Source organism: Pseudopipra pipra, chromosome 14, assembly GCF_036250125.1.
Source record: "Pseudopipra pipra isolate bDixPip1 chromosome 14, bDixPip1.hap1, whole genome shotgun sequence".
In the NCBI taxonomy this organism is placed as follows: Eukaryota; Metazoa; Chordata; class Aves; order Passeriformes; family Pipridae; genus Pseudopipra; species Pseudopipra pipra.
Genome location: NC_087562.1, coordinates 8908431 through 8920722, shown reverse-complemented (window position 1 = coordinate 8920722; position 12292 = coordinate 8908431). Strand labels below are relative to the sequence as shown.

The window sequence follows — 12292 nt, the reverse complement described above, 5'->3', positions numbered from 1 at the left end:
TCAGGTATTAACAAAGCCCCTGAAAAACAAACACAAATATTTGAGGCAGAAATAGAAGTGCTGGAATATCCACCGCCCCCCCAACAACCCAGTGCACACTAACCGCCTCGGCTTTGTGATCTCACGTCTTGAGGAGCAAAACTGTATAACTGTACACATCTAAAATTAATAATATATGGAAATTATTTGACCACCACATCTGTCTTTGCAGTAGGAATTGAGTTTGTTCCCCGACAGCCCTGAGGAGGATGATCTCCATGTAAATGCAGGTGGGGTTTAGGGATACTGTTGTGGAAAACAACATCTGAATGCAAAAATCTCCAAATGATTTGAGTTTTGCCTGTGCTCCCTGGGTGGGGATGGGAGAGGTGGGGTGGGGTGGGATGGGGTGGGATGGGGGACGATGGGGCGGGATGTGAAGCCCCGGGGGGTCCCCGCGGTGTCAGTGCCGTGTGTCCCGTGCCGGGACACGAGGGGCCCGTCCCGGTCGCGGCTCCTCCCGCCCCGCGCGGGCCCCGCGGGAGCAGCCGGGGGGGGACGAGGCGGCGGCGGCTGCGCGGGCGGCACCGCCCCCTGCCGGGCACGGCGGGGAGCGCGGGCCGCGCATTCCCGGCACCGGGAATCGCCTCGGCCCGGGGCTCCCCTCGGCCGCGCCGCCACGAGTCACCCCCGAGCACAGGGCAGGGCACTGGGCTCCGCGACCTCGGAGGGCTTTTCCAACCGAAATGATCCTGATTTTGGTAACATCGCGGGAAAGCCACCTATCATTATTTCATCTTTGGGGTCTCGGCTTCTCCCAGCTCCCGGGCAGTGCCTGTCCCTGTTCTGCCCGGCCCGGGGGCTGCAAGGACGGGGACGAGGAGCCGAGAGTCACCAGAACGGAGCGCAAGCCCTGCCCCGAGCCTTGGGACCAGGGACAGCACGGCCACCGTGCTCAACTTCTTCCCCACCTGCTCCGGCTGGTCCTTCCCGAGGCCAGGGCAGGAGGGCAGGAGAGGGGGCGGGGGGAAAGGACACGTGAGGAGCTCCAAGTGGGCTCCTGGGGCTGGAGGTGGGATGGGATGGGGTGGGATGGGATGGGATGGGATGGAGGTGTTCACTCTGGGATGCAGGTGGGTTTCCTGGGATGCAGGTGGGATGCAGGTGGGTTCCCTGGGCCACTCCATCTGTGCCAGCAGCACTGAAGGTCCCTTGTTCCTGGCCCAGTAGGTGAAGGCAGGTCAGGCAGCTGGGAGAGCCTCCAAGGGCAGGGCAGGTGACAGTGGCAAGGTGAACAGAAACTGGCTGTGCTACCATTACCCCACCCAGTATTCTGTGCATTATCCCAGGGTGGGAATGTGGCCCTGTCCTACCCAGCAAAGCCCATACTCTGTGATTACGTCTCTAGTACAGCAAACCTGCTTTCCCCTCAAAAACACAGGGAAATATCCAGAAAAGTGCTGGCCTGTAAACAGAAATTGCTTCTGGAACAGTTTCAACCCAGATCCACGACACCAAACTTCACTGCTCCTTATAGGAATGCAGACAATGCTGGCTTGCTCCCATCCTGAGCACGGGAACAACTTGGGAATCTTCCCTGTTTGACTGCACATATTCCTGCACTGAACTGCCCCAGGGAGAGCAGCAAAACAAGTTTGTTAATACAAAAAAAAAACCTCTTGTCTAAACGGCATAATTATAGTAAAAGTAAAAAATGCCATTTTAAACAAATGCAATTGCAAAAAAGGCTCTGGGTGATAAGGGAATGATGAGGTAAATAAGCCAAAACAAAACGACAGAACAACTCTCATTCCAAGGTAAAAACCAGTATAAATAACTGGTTTAGACTATTTGAAATATTATTATAAATCATACGTTCATTATACATGAAAAGTAGAGAATGTTTAAAATTGAAGCCTATAGAAAAAATGTAAAATTACTTCAAAAGCTACATTATGTATAACTTAGAATATGTTAAACTCAGTGAAATGCTAAATTTCAGAAGGTTGAAAAGGTTTGTCTTCCAGCCACCACACCAGGAAATCTGTAAAATGCCCATTTCTAAATACACACAGATATTGAATAGATTTTATATATATTTCAATAAAAATCAAAAGTGCCTTCTTTTTTAATGTGGTTTATAGTGTCCTTTGCACTGGGCACGGGAGTGGGGATCAGCAGACAGCTGATGTTAACTAATAATAAAGACAATTAAGAATAACACACTTCATTCTTGTCCTCTTTTTCACTTTAAAAATGTTGATAATGAATTAAATTGTGATAAAATTTCCAGTGGTTTATGGGATTATTGTTTCTCCCTGAATATTTTCATTTGAAAGCCAAACGGTGCCTTTTTGGAATAGCACAAACCAGGACGCGGAATTCTGGAGAACGCGGAGCAGCCGCAATCTGTTATTTTGTGTGTCCATGTGCACAGCCCTGGGATGTCCTGCAGGTACCTTTATTTCACCTCACTCCCCCCTTCAAATACAGGTTTGTTTTTCAATTGAGTCACACTTATTCCCTCATTCAGAATAAATCTGCACAAACCAGCCCCGGCAATTTTCAGCAACACTGCCTGGGGGATCTGCGGGTCCCCCAAAGAAACAAGAAACTCTTTCACATCTCACTCCCACAACGGACGAGCTGCGGAGCAGGGAATGCTCTGGGAACTGTTCAGTCTGTCACACAGATAGGGAAATTCCCGGTACTTCCACACCAGCCTTTCAAGGCTGAGCTGCTTTGCCGGGCTACTTGTGCACATCAGGAACTGCGGTGGGCACAGAAGGGCTTTTTTTCTTTTTAATGGAGAAAAGCAGCTGTAAATAATCCCTAACTCCGGCCCGTGGAGCTGCTCGTTGCTTTTTCAGAACTTGGCAGTTCTGCAGCAACATTTCCAACACACAAACCCGGCGCTCGCAGGAGCCCGGTGGCCCTTGGCACCCAGCCGGAGAGGACCTCGGGTCAGAATCTCTCTGGTTCCTTCTCTTTATCCACAGGTGTGGTCAAACATCTCCCCAGAAATGCCCCACTTTGGGGTCCAGCTCCTGTCTTTATCCTGTTTCAAACAGGTGAGTTCAGTGAAATTAACCCTGACTTAAGCAAGCCAAGGAACGGTTCCAAGTGTTCAGCCCTTCCACCAGCCCCCGCTGCCAGAGTCCCCAGCCGGTCACACTGTCACACTGGCTCTTTGCATTTCTTTCAGGCACATTCTACTTCCCATTTCTGCTCAAAATTCCACTCAGCAGGACTCCTGCGTGAGGAGCGAGGCCGGCTGTGGTGGCAGCCACCGACCTGCTGCAGTCGTCAGCGGGAGGGGTCCCGTGCCAGGGGCACATGGGCAGGTTTGATTGATACCAATATCAGAAATCAAGGCACAGCTCTCTGTCTGTTCTGCAGCTTTTGGGTCCACAGTCACTGCAAACAGGGCCGTGACATGAGGGAAGGCAGGGACAGCCCCGGGGAAAAGACGGTGCTGGTGTCACTGTCACATTTGTCTTGGAAAAGTTGTTTAAACAAAATAAAGTAAAATACGCAACAACAAAAGTTCTACAGAAACACGATCGCTGAACTTTACGTTTAGAGAGAATTAAGCTTTTAAAGAATTTTTTCCACTGAAAAAAAAGCCTTTAATGGGAGTTATCCAGGTGGCCCCTGGATTTATTGTTGGATTTCGCTTTGACTGCTCTGGGGTTCCCAAGGGGACTATTACGTCAATAATTTCTAAGGCAACATTTTATTCCAGGTAACTGAAATTCCTTAGAAGATGAGAGCTTTGGCTTGGAGATTCTGGGATCCCATTTGAAATCACTCACACTGACTACAGAAGAATTTTTAAAATAAATTACTGTATTGCCTTCTGCTGTTCAGTTATATCTATAATCTGTCTATATATATTTATAAAAATTCTTTATAAAACTATTCCAAACTTAATTCCCCCTGAAGCTATTAAAACTCTATATTTAATTACATTCATAAAAAGTTGCCTGGGATACAGTCAAAACCGACCACTAATTCAAGGTGTATTCTATATTAACACTTTTTGCCATTCTGAAAAATTAGTGATAGGGGCCGTTCTGTGCATGGAACTCCCATCAGAGTCAGTCCAGAGTCTTTATTTATAAAGTCTGGGGACTTGTGAAGTCTCTAATGACTATTTTTGGTCAAGCTTGAAAGAAAAAGACAAGACACGAAGGTCTCCCTGTTTCCAACGTAAAAAGCATCTATGGCCAGTAGGAAAAGCTGAGTAGGCCTTCGATCCAGACTAAACAAATTTCAGCATCAAATGATAAATGAATCGAGGAACTCGCACTCTCAGATGCTAAATTATATTAAGTCACTGATTTTATGAAGCCAGAAAAAGGTCATTGCACGATACTTACAAAGTATGGTAAATAACTAAAATTTATGCAGTAGGATGATTTTAATCGCTGGTATCCTTAAAACCTTGGAAATAGATACAACTTGTAACAAATCAGAAAAGTTAAAGGGAAAATATAATTGTTCTTTTTAAGATCTATTGTATTTAATATCCATTGGCTGTATTTGTTGCACAGGTCATGTATAAAAATAAATTTACTGTATTTCTTGCATTTGATTAACAGAAAGAGCCTAATGATACGTGTCCACATTCCTGTCTCTGTGCTACTGTCTATCTGGGCTTTCTTGCCTAAACTGAAAACCATCTGTCATAAATACATAATGGCTTTTAAATCCACCCCACCCAGTCCTCCTGCTCCCCAAAAAGGGGCACATCAAGCATGGGCTGCTCCTGAAATATTCCCTGCAAGTTGCTAAGTGGATATAAAAGAACACAGACCTAAAATAATCTGCAAATAACTGTAACATAAGCCCTGAGAAATGCTTTTGGAGACGGTGTGAGGGGGGAGAGACGTGTCCACTGAGCCCAGGCCAACAGCAGGTCCGGGTGACCCAGGCGGGAGGGACAGGGTTTGTCCCTGGGTTACTTTGGAAATGTGAAAGATTATTACAAAGCTTATTTAAATTGAGTTTCCCTTCGAATATTTTGGTCTAATTGGACAAGTGCTGAGCTGCACCGGGCTGTCACAGCTGTTACAGGACATGAACCACGCTTACAGTAACAGCTTTCGTTCCACATTTTTGTGGAGCAGTTTCCATAGCACTGCCATCAGGGTTTGCATATTTTTATACCACTTGCATATTGAAAATAAACTCTGATGTTTAGCTTGCTTTCTCCAAGTGCATCTGGTACTTAAATTTCCTGAAAAACAAGCTGGCAACTCCAATTGAAGCCCAAGCAGGCAGGGTGGGACACCTCAGTTTACTTTTATAAACTTATTTTTTGGCCTTTCTTTCCCCTAAAAGTGTAACGTTATAGAAGATGGGATGAGAGAGCTGGGAAATTGGCATTTATCTTAACTGACATCCCTGAATTTAACATTAGGGCAAACTTTTTCACTCACAACAATATCCAAGATAACCAGGTACTCTGCATGTGACAACGTGCTGTGTAATTCCCTGTGCCTCGATGAAGTGTTTTATATGTTTTGACCAGATAAAAAGCAAAATCCCCGGGAGCTGGAAGGACCCGGTGGTTCTGGTGCCTGGCATCTGTGCCCAGGCAGCCCCAGGGACCTCCCTCTCCCACCCCAGAGGATACTGGGACAATAAGGGACGGTCTGAGCCCGGCCGGGCAGAGCACAGACCCTGTCGGGAAGTTTATTCTTGGTAAATGAGTCACTGTTTAATTAGAAAAATAAACACAATGTTCTAATTTCGGATTACAAGTCCAGTGAGTAAAAGCCCTCTTGCTGTGCCCGGTGCCTGCCCTCTCCTGTGCCAGGGACATGTCACAGGTGGGGTCTGTCCCCCATGTCCCCGTGTCCCCTCGCCTCCTAAGCCCTTCCCAATTAGCACATTGAAAATTAGCAGAATACAGCCCTGCTTTGCACTTTAAATTTTAATAAGAAACAGAGACATCTTTTCTCTCTTTCTTCTGCTGTTCCTCCCTCTCCTCCAAGAACATAAGGCTGCTGGTGAAAGGAATGAAAATCTGGAAAGAATTTGGGGTGGACTGGCCAACCCCCTTTCATTTCCTTCAGATGTTTACAATCTAGCACCTTTCTGAAGACAAAGATGGGAAAAAAGCTATTTTTTCTTTTGACTGAAGGGTGAGACAGGGGGGTATTAAAAACTGATCAATGTAATTTTTTTCACAGAAGTATTTGCACATCTGTGAAATAATGTAATTTATGAAAAAAATCTTTTTATATGACATCCATGATTATAGCCTGATCTGGAGAATTATTCAAATATAAAATTAAATACTCAAAAACTCGCTGTGCTGTGGATGACTGAGCTTTTACCAGCTGTGCATCACACTTCTCTAATTCTATTAAAAGTATAGAAGTGAGGCTTCCCAAGGATGTCTGAATCCCTTGTAAAAAGAATGTTACATTTCTAAATGCTTTATGATCAGTTGCTTTTTGTTTTTTCTTGATTATCATCCCAGTTGTTGGATGTTTTATCTGACTGTACAAAAAAAAAAAGCAGAGAGGAGGAATGCATACCCGTGGAGAGCGCTCTATAAATTATATTGTATTTTATTATCACAGAGCTTAAGGAAAAATTGGCTCTTAAGAAAGGTTAAAAACCTTTAAAGTGAATTCTTCTGTTTGGTTAAAAGTACTTTTGATTTAATACGATCCATGTGCAATGAGGGCCCGGCCTCCTCCCCCTCGGGGAACGGGGCGATCGATGCCCACGGGACAGGGACAGGCAGCGATTTCTGCCCCAGTAGGACGAGTTTGGGGCGCCCTGTGCCTACTTCCCTCCCATCAAGAGACTCACTCACTCTCTTCTCAGACAGCAATTCCCAGATTTTTAGACAATTAATACAGGGGAAATGAGCGGCACACGCTCCCGAGGTTGTCTCCCAGCCCGGAGGAGCAGTCACTTGTAGCGGGCAGGGCTGTACGGACACGCCGGCTCCTTTCCTCAGGAGCAGCCTTCCAAGGGAAAGTTCAATCCTATTTTCCAAGCTTAAACAGAAGCTTTGGGACAGATCCTCCATAGCTTGAATATTATCTACAGATTACAGATGGAATCACTGGGAATGAGCTGTGCCTTCCCCATGCCACAAGACAAAATTTAACTCAAAGGCAAAATACAACCCGAAACCCACCGAACGCTGTGGTACAAACCAGCCATGAAAAGAGCCCCAAAATAGGCCACATTAGTAAAAGCCAGTTGGAGTTTAGCAAAGAGAGAGGCAAAATAAGGGCTAAGCCATTGTTTCTGCTGCCGAAGACAGACGGACTTTAATAACACTTAACAGAATGATGCACATTAACGATCTCAGAAAGCACTTCTTATGCCTCATCCATCATGCGGAGGAGAAAATGAAGCCTTCGACAGCATTAGGAATTATTCTAGATCTTGTCAGTAATTCGCAGCTTCTCGGTAGTATCGTAACACAAATTTGTGTGGATGAGACACTGACCATTAATCTAAGGGGCTTTTTTCCCCTCGCCGCAGCGTGCGGAGAATGTATCAATTGTTTCATGGAGAAATTTCACAGCTGAAACCTTACTAAATAAAACAGGGGAGAGGAAAGAGATATAGACAGAAACATAAACAACTGCAACACGGAGACAAATCATTATCTTTAAAACAAAACCCACCATAAAATCTCCATATGTGTGTTTTGTGAATGGGCAGCGAGCAGCCTGCTGCTCTGAAAATCCTCAGAATATGCTGATTATAAAGTTATGTTCATACACACAAACACACTTAGATTTCATTTTCTGGGAGGTTTTTTTCCCTTTTTTCCCTTTTTTTTTTTTTCTGGAGTGTAGGCAAAAAATCCCGATTTCTCCTCCCAGGAGAGCAGCGTATTTTAACAAATAGTAGCAAAATAAATTTCAAGACAAAATGCCAGGCGGCTAAATAAACAACAGCTTTTGGCAACCTCTTCCCTGAGTCGCAGGCTGCTGTTCATCGTGTGATAGCTGTTGCCACTGGAATCTCTACTACAAAGGGAAAGGTCCATAAATATTTGTACAGCAAACTCCACGGAAAAAAAGGCTCCCCAAGTGCGCTCCGCACTCATTTCTCCCCGTGCGATGTAAAGATGAAAGCTAATGAGTTCTATGGAGTTTATGATAAATTAAAAGTCGGCGCTCCCCGCCCCGGCCGCGTGTTTACACGGATCTGAGCCGCTGCTCCCCAACAAAACACTTGTCAGACAGAATGAGGCGAATTCGCCTCCGGATGTGGGGGAGCTGGATTGTCTCAGGGACAAAAAAACAGATAGGATTTGATCAAATACTAATCAGGCAGCAATAATGCAGTATCCTAAAACACACCCTATTTTATCTCCATTGAAATAATGACATCTATCCAAAAAGTCCTCAAAGAAACTTGGGTTTAGGTAATATATTGTGATTGCAGCAGATAGGCAGGATTAAAATCAGGCTTGATCTTCAAAGAGAATAAGAATGTATAGTTCTGTTTACTGCACACATATTTGTATATAAAAGATATGACAAATATTTTGGGTTCTTTAGAAACCTGCATTTCTGTATTTTGAAATTTTACAGAGCAAGTGCTGGGAAAGGGATTTGACAGTCCCAGGTAATAGAAGCAAATTAGAGATTAAACTCATTAGAAATTATAAACACTCATATAGTCTGTTAAACCCCCTGACAAAACCTGGAAATTAGAAATCCAATAACGCAGCATCAATAGGGTCTTTAACGGCTGGACAGATGTTTAAACTGCGCGATGTTCGTGTCAGGAGTGAGATGGAACAGCCGGAATCGAGGTTTGCATTAAATAACACGGCATTGATGTCGGATCAGAGCATTCGTGTGAACTGGTTTGATCCTTTTTTTTGCCATTAATTTCCATTCTCCTGTTACGGTCTAGATTTGTTGTTCATTTTGCATAGTATTAAACATTTTTCTTATTTGCAAATATGCAGATGAGGGAGGCAGCTCTGAAAGGCAGAGCAGGGCTGGGTCCGAGGGGCTGCTGACCCCAGGGGCTGCTGTTCCACAACATAAACGTAAAAACACTTTCAAATAAAATATTATCTGCAAGCTTTAATTTTTTGGCTTAATTAATTAAATTGCAGAGGAAACTATTGTGAGAACAATCACTTCACTAAGAGCATCTCAATAAATCCTGAGGAACGGGCACTGGGATAGCAAAAGCAAAATTGTTTGCGTTCCTAATGTTGGGTCTGACCTGGAAAGGATAACAAAAGAATCTGGCATGAATATGTATTTTATAGGGAGTGCTGCTGGTAAACAGACTGAATAAAAGAGAGGGGATTATTTTAAAATAGTTTCTCCTTAACTTTCAATATGTTTAATCTGATGATATGAAAAACCATCCATAAAGCAGAAACACATTCAGCCCCTACAAAATTCTGTACAGAGCAGTGAAAAGGCAGACGGATTTCAGCAGAAGAAAACAAACAAACAGCAGAAATCCTGCAAAGCTCTGGTGTCTCCCACACCCGCTGCTCTCCAGCGCCGAGATAAAGACCCAATCTGCTCATCAAACACCTCCGGGCTCGGCCATCTAATAGGAACAAATTGGCAATGACTGCCCAAGCAAGTAACACAGGCCCACTGATTTGTAGATTGATACTGATGCCTAATGATCCCCTTGGGCAGATCAATAGCAACAATCCTCATCCCTGCCTTTCTTCTTTATTGGCACGGCGGAGCAGGCGGGAGGCCGTGTGTGCACACGGGGACAGGTGTGCAGGGCCGGGGCACCAACGCCCCAGACAGCCCCGCCTGGGCCTGTGCTGAGGGCTCCCGGGCTGCCCCTCACAGCCACACTCCCCTGGGTGCGGGGCCCTGGCACGAGGTAGTAGTGCTGGGTGCCCCCAGTGTGCAGCCAGACACACACGGGCACCCGGGACCGGCCCACTGGATAATGGGAGAAAACCCAACACTGCCAAGCTGGGCTGTCTGAGAGCTGAAGGCCAGCGTGGCATTGGGTGGCACAGCCACGGGGAGGTGGGACACCGGGCACAGTCTGGCAGAGCAGGGCACACGGGCGGGTGGTTTATCCTGCTGTAACCGGGGTCTCACCTGTTCCCTCCTCTGTCTCTGAGTGCACCACAGTAGGATCAATCAGGCAATTCCAGTGTGGGGGTTTGATTCACTCACCCACGAGTCACTTTCATCTGCTTCCTCCAGCCCCACCCCTCACGAGAATTAGGGATTTTCTATTTATTTATCAATCTAGTGAATACAGTTATCCTATTAGTAAATCCTTTTAAAGTCCCTGGTAATACCTAAGAAAAACTAATGGACTTGCTTTGCATTTATTTTTTTTCCCAGTGAATTAAAGCCAGTGATGTTGTGCAGACCCACATGTGGTCATTCCCACCTCAGGGTGCTGGCAGACATCCCCAGCAGTGCTCCACTCCCCTGGAAATCACTCTCTCTCCCTGGAATAACCAAGTATAAACCTAAGACTTGATCAGGTGTACGCAAATCACCAGGCAGGCAAACAGAGGGGAAGAAAAACGTACTACTAAGTTTGTCCTACTAAATATGAAATCTTGACCTTGCATTACCACGTGTGCCATGTCACGGGCAGCGTCCCCAGCCCTGCTGCACAGCCGGGGGTGCTGCCGTGGCCCCGCGAGGCGCGGGGAGCGCAGGCACCGGTTTTAAATCCTATTCACACCCGAGATCTGCTTTGTTCAGCAATCACCCGGCCACTCTTATTCTTCGTGGCTCTTTTATTAAAATGTGGATAAAGCAAAAGGCAAAGGATAAAATTAAATTCCATTGACTGTAAATTTCTAAACCATCCCTCCAATAAAGGATTTTCCTTTAATAACAAAAACGCCTTTCCCATCTTTTTGCCGATCTCGGCGTGTACTTGCAATAAAAACGGGGCCATGTGGAAACCTTTGTAACTTGACCCCTCTAGTGCATAAATTAATCATTTTCCAAATCCTGTCTTTTCTTTCCTTAAGTTCCCGGGCGCAGGGGTCACACCCCTGCCCAGCCCTGACCATTGCAAAATTCAAATTCCCGCTAATGATGAGAGTAATCATCGCAATCACCATCATCGCCAGAAAGCGGGGTCCTGTTGGCCCCGACATCAATCAGCAGCACGGGGGGCACCAGCCACCCCCCTTGGTCCATTCCCTGAGTGTCCGTGTCCACCCCGCTCCGATACCGGCCTCGCACCTCTACCGTTCCCACTGTGGGACGGGACGGGCAGGACAGGACAGACGGGACGGGGTCTGTGCCCCCCATGTCCCCACGTCCCCCTGCGCTCCCCCGAGCCCCGCGTGGGGAGGGAGGAAGTGAGGAGGGGAGGGAGGGGAGGGGGAGCAGCCGCACGTGTGACGCGCCCGGCCGCCCATTTGCATATTCACATCAGCGCCGCGCCCACTTAAGCAGCGCGAGGCGAAGGTGTCTCCTCCACCCACCCACCCACCACCCACCACCCACCTCCCACCACCCAGCTCACCTTCCCTCCCGCTCCCCACAGCCGCGCTCCCACCCAAAAGCGAGGGCGCGGGGGGCCGGCAGGAGGGTGGGCGCAGGCTGCCTTACCTCTGCTCCCGCGCTCCCAGGGATTCCCCGTGGTTCCGCCAGGAATTTTGGAGAGCCATCCTTCAAGGGTTTTTAGTTCTGTCTTTCTCTCTCTTCCTCCTCCTCCTCCTCCTCTTCCCGTGTTGTGACTGGGTTTATAAAAAAAATAAAAAAGACAACTCCATGTAAGCTCGCAGCCAGGGCACGGCGAAGTCTGGGGCTCCGGGGGGAGGGAGCAGCGGAGGGAGGGTCACAGCTCCATGCCTTACAAAAGGCAACCCAAAGCCTGGATATTTTTTTAATATCCTACACAAAACGTCGTGCACACATACACGTAAGGCGGGCGCCGGACCTGGCGCTAATTAGGTTTTTGCCAAAAACTGTCGAGGTTCAGCCTGTGACACGAATAAACGCAATGGGGCTGGGAGTTCTGAGCCCTCACCTGCTCCGAGTGTCCCCAGTGCTCAGCCCTCACCTGCCCCGAGTGTCCCCAGCCCAGCAGCACGAGGTTTTATGGGGTGCGCCGAGAGCGCCGCGACACCGGGGACCAAGGGTCAGCCATAACCACACGGCACCGACCTGGACTAGTTCATTGCAACACGAGTGGGATTCGAGGGGTATTTTTTGCACAAATTAACGTTACTATTTCACAGCTCCAGTCACAGTGGGGAAAAAAGGAAAAAAAATAAATAATCAGGGTTGTGTATCCCCTTGCCAACGTCACAGAAACGGCACTGCAGTGTGCCGGGACAGGG

General features: G+C 47.1%; 1 protein-coding gene across 17 annotated transcripts in view; it reads right to left on the bottom strand.

The window, feature by feature from the left end:
* ZFHX3 (zinc finger homeobox 3) overlaps positions 1–12292 on the bottom strand; it is a 514090-nt gene that overhangs the window by 399844 nt on the left and 101954 nt on the right. For all 17 annotated transcript variants that reach the window (XM_064670437.1, XM_064670430.1, XM_064670429.1 and 14 more), the window contains one exon: positions 11559–11686. The gene's annotated coding sequence lies outside the window, so the exon portion shown is untranslated. The remainder of the gene's footprint in view (positions 1–11558; positions 11687–12292) is intronic.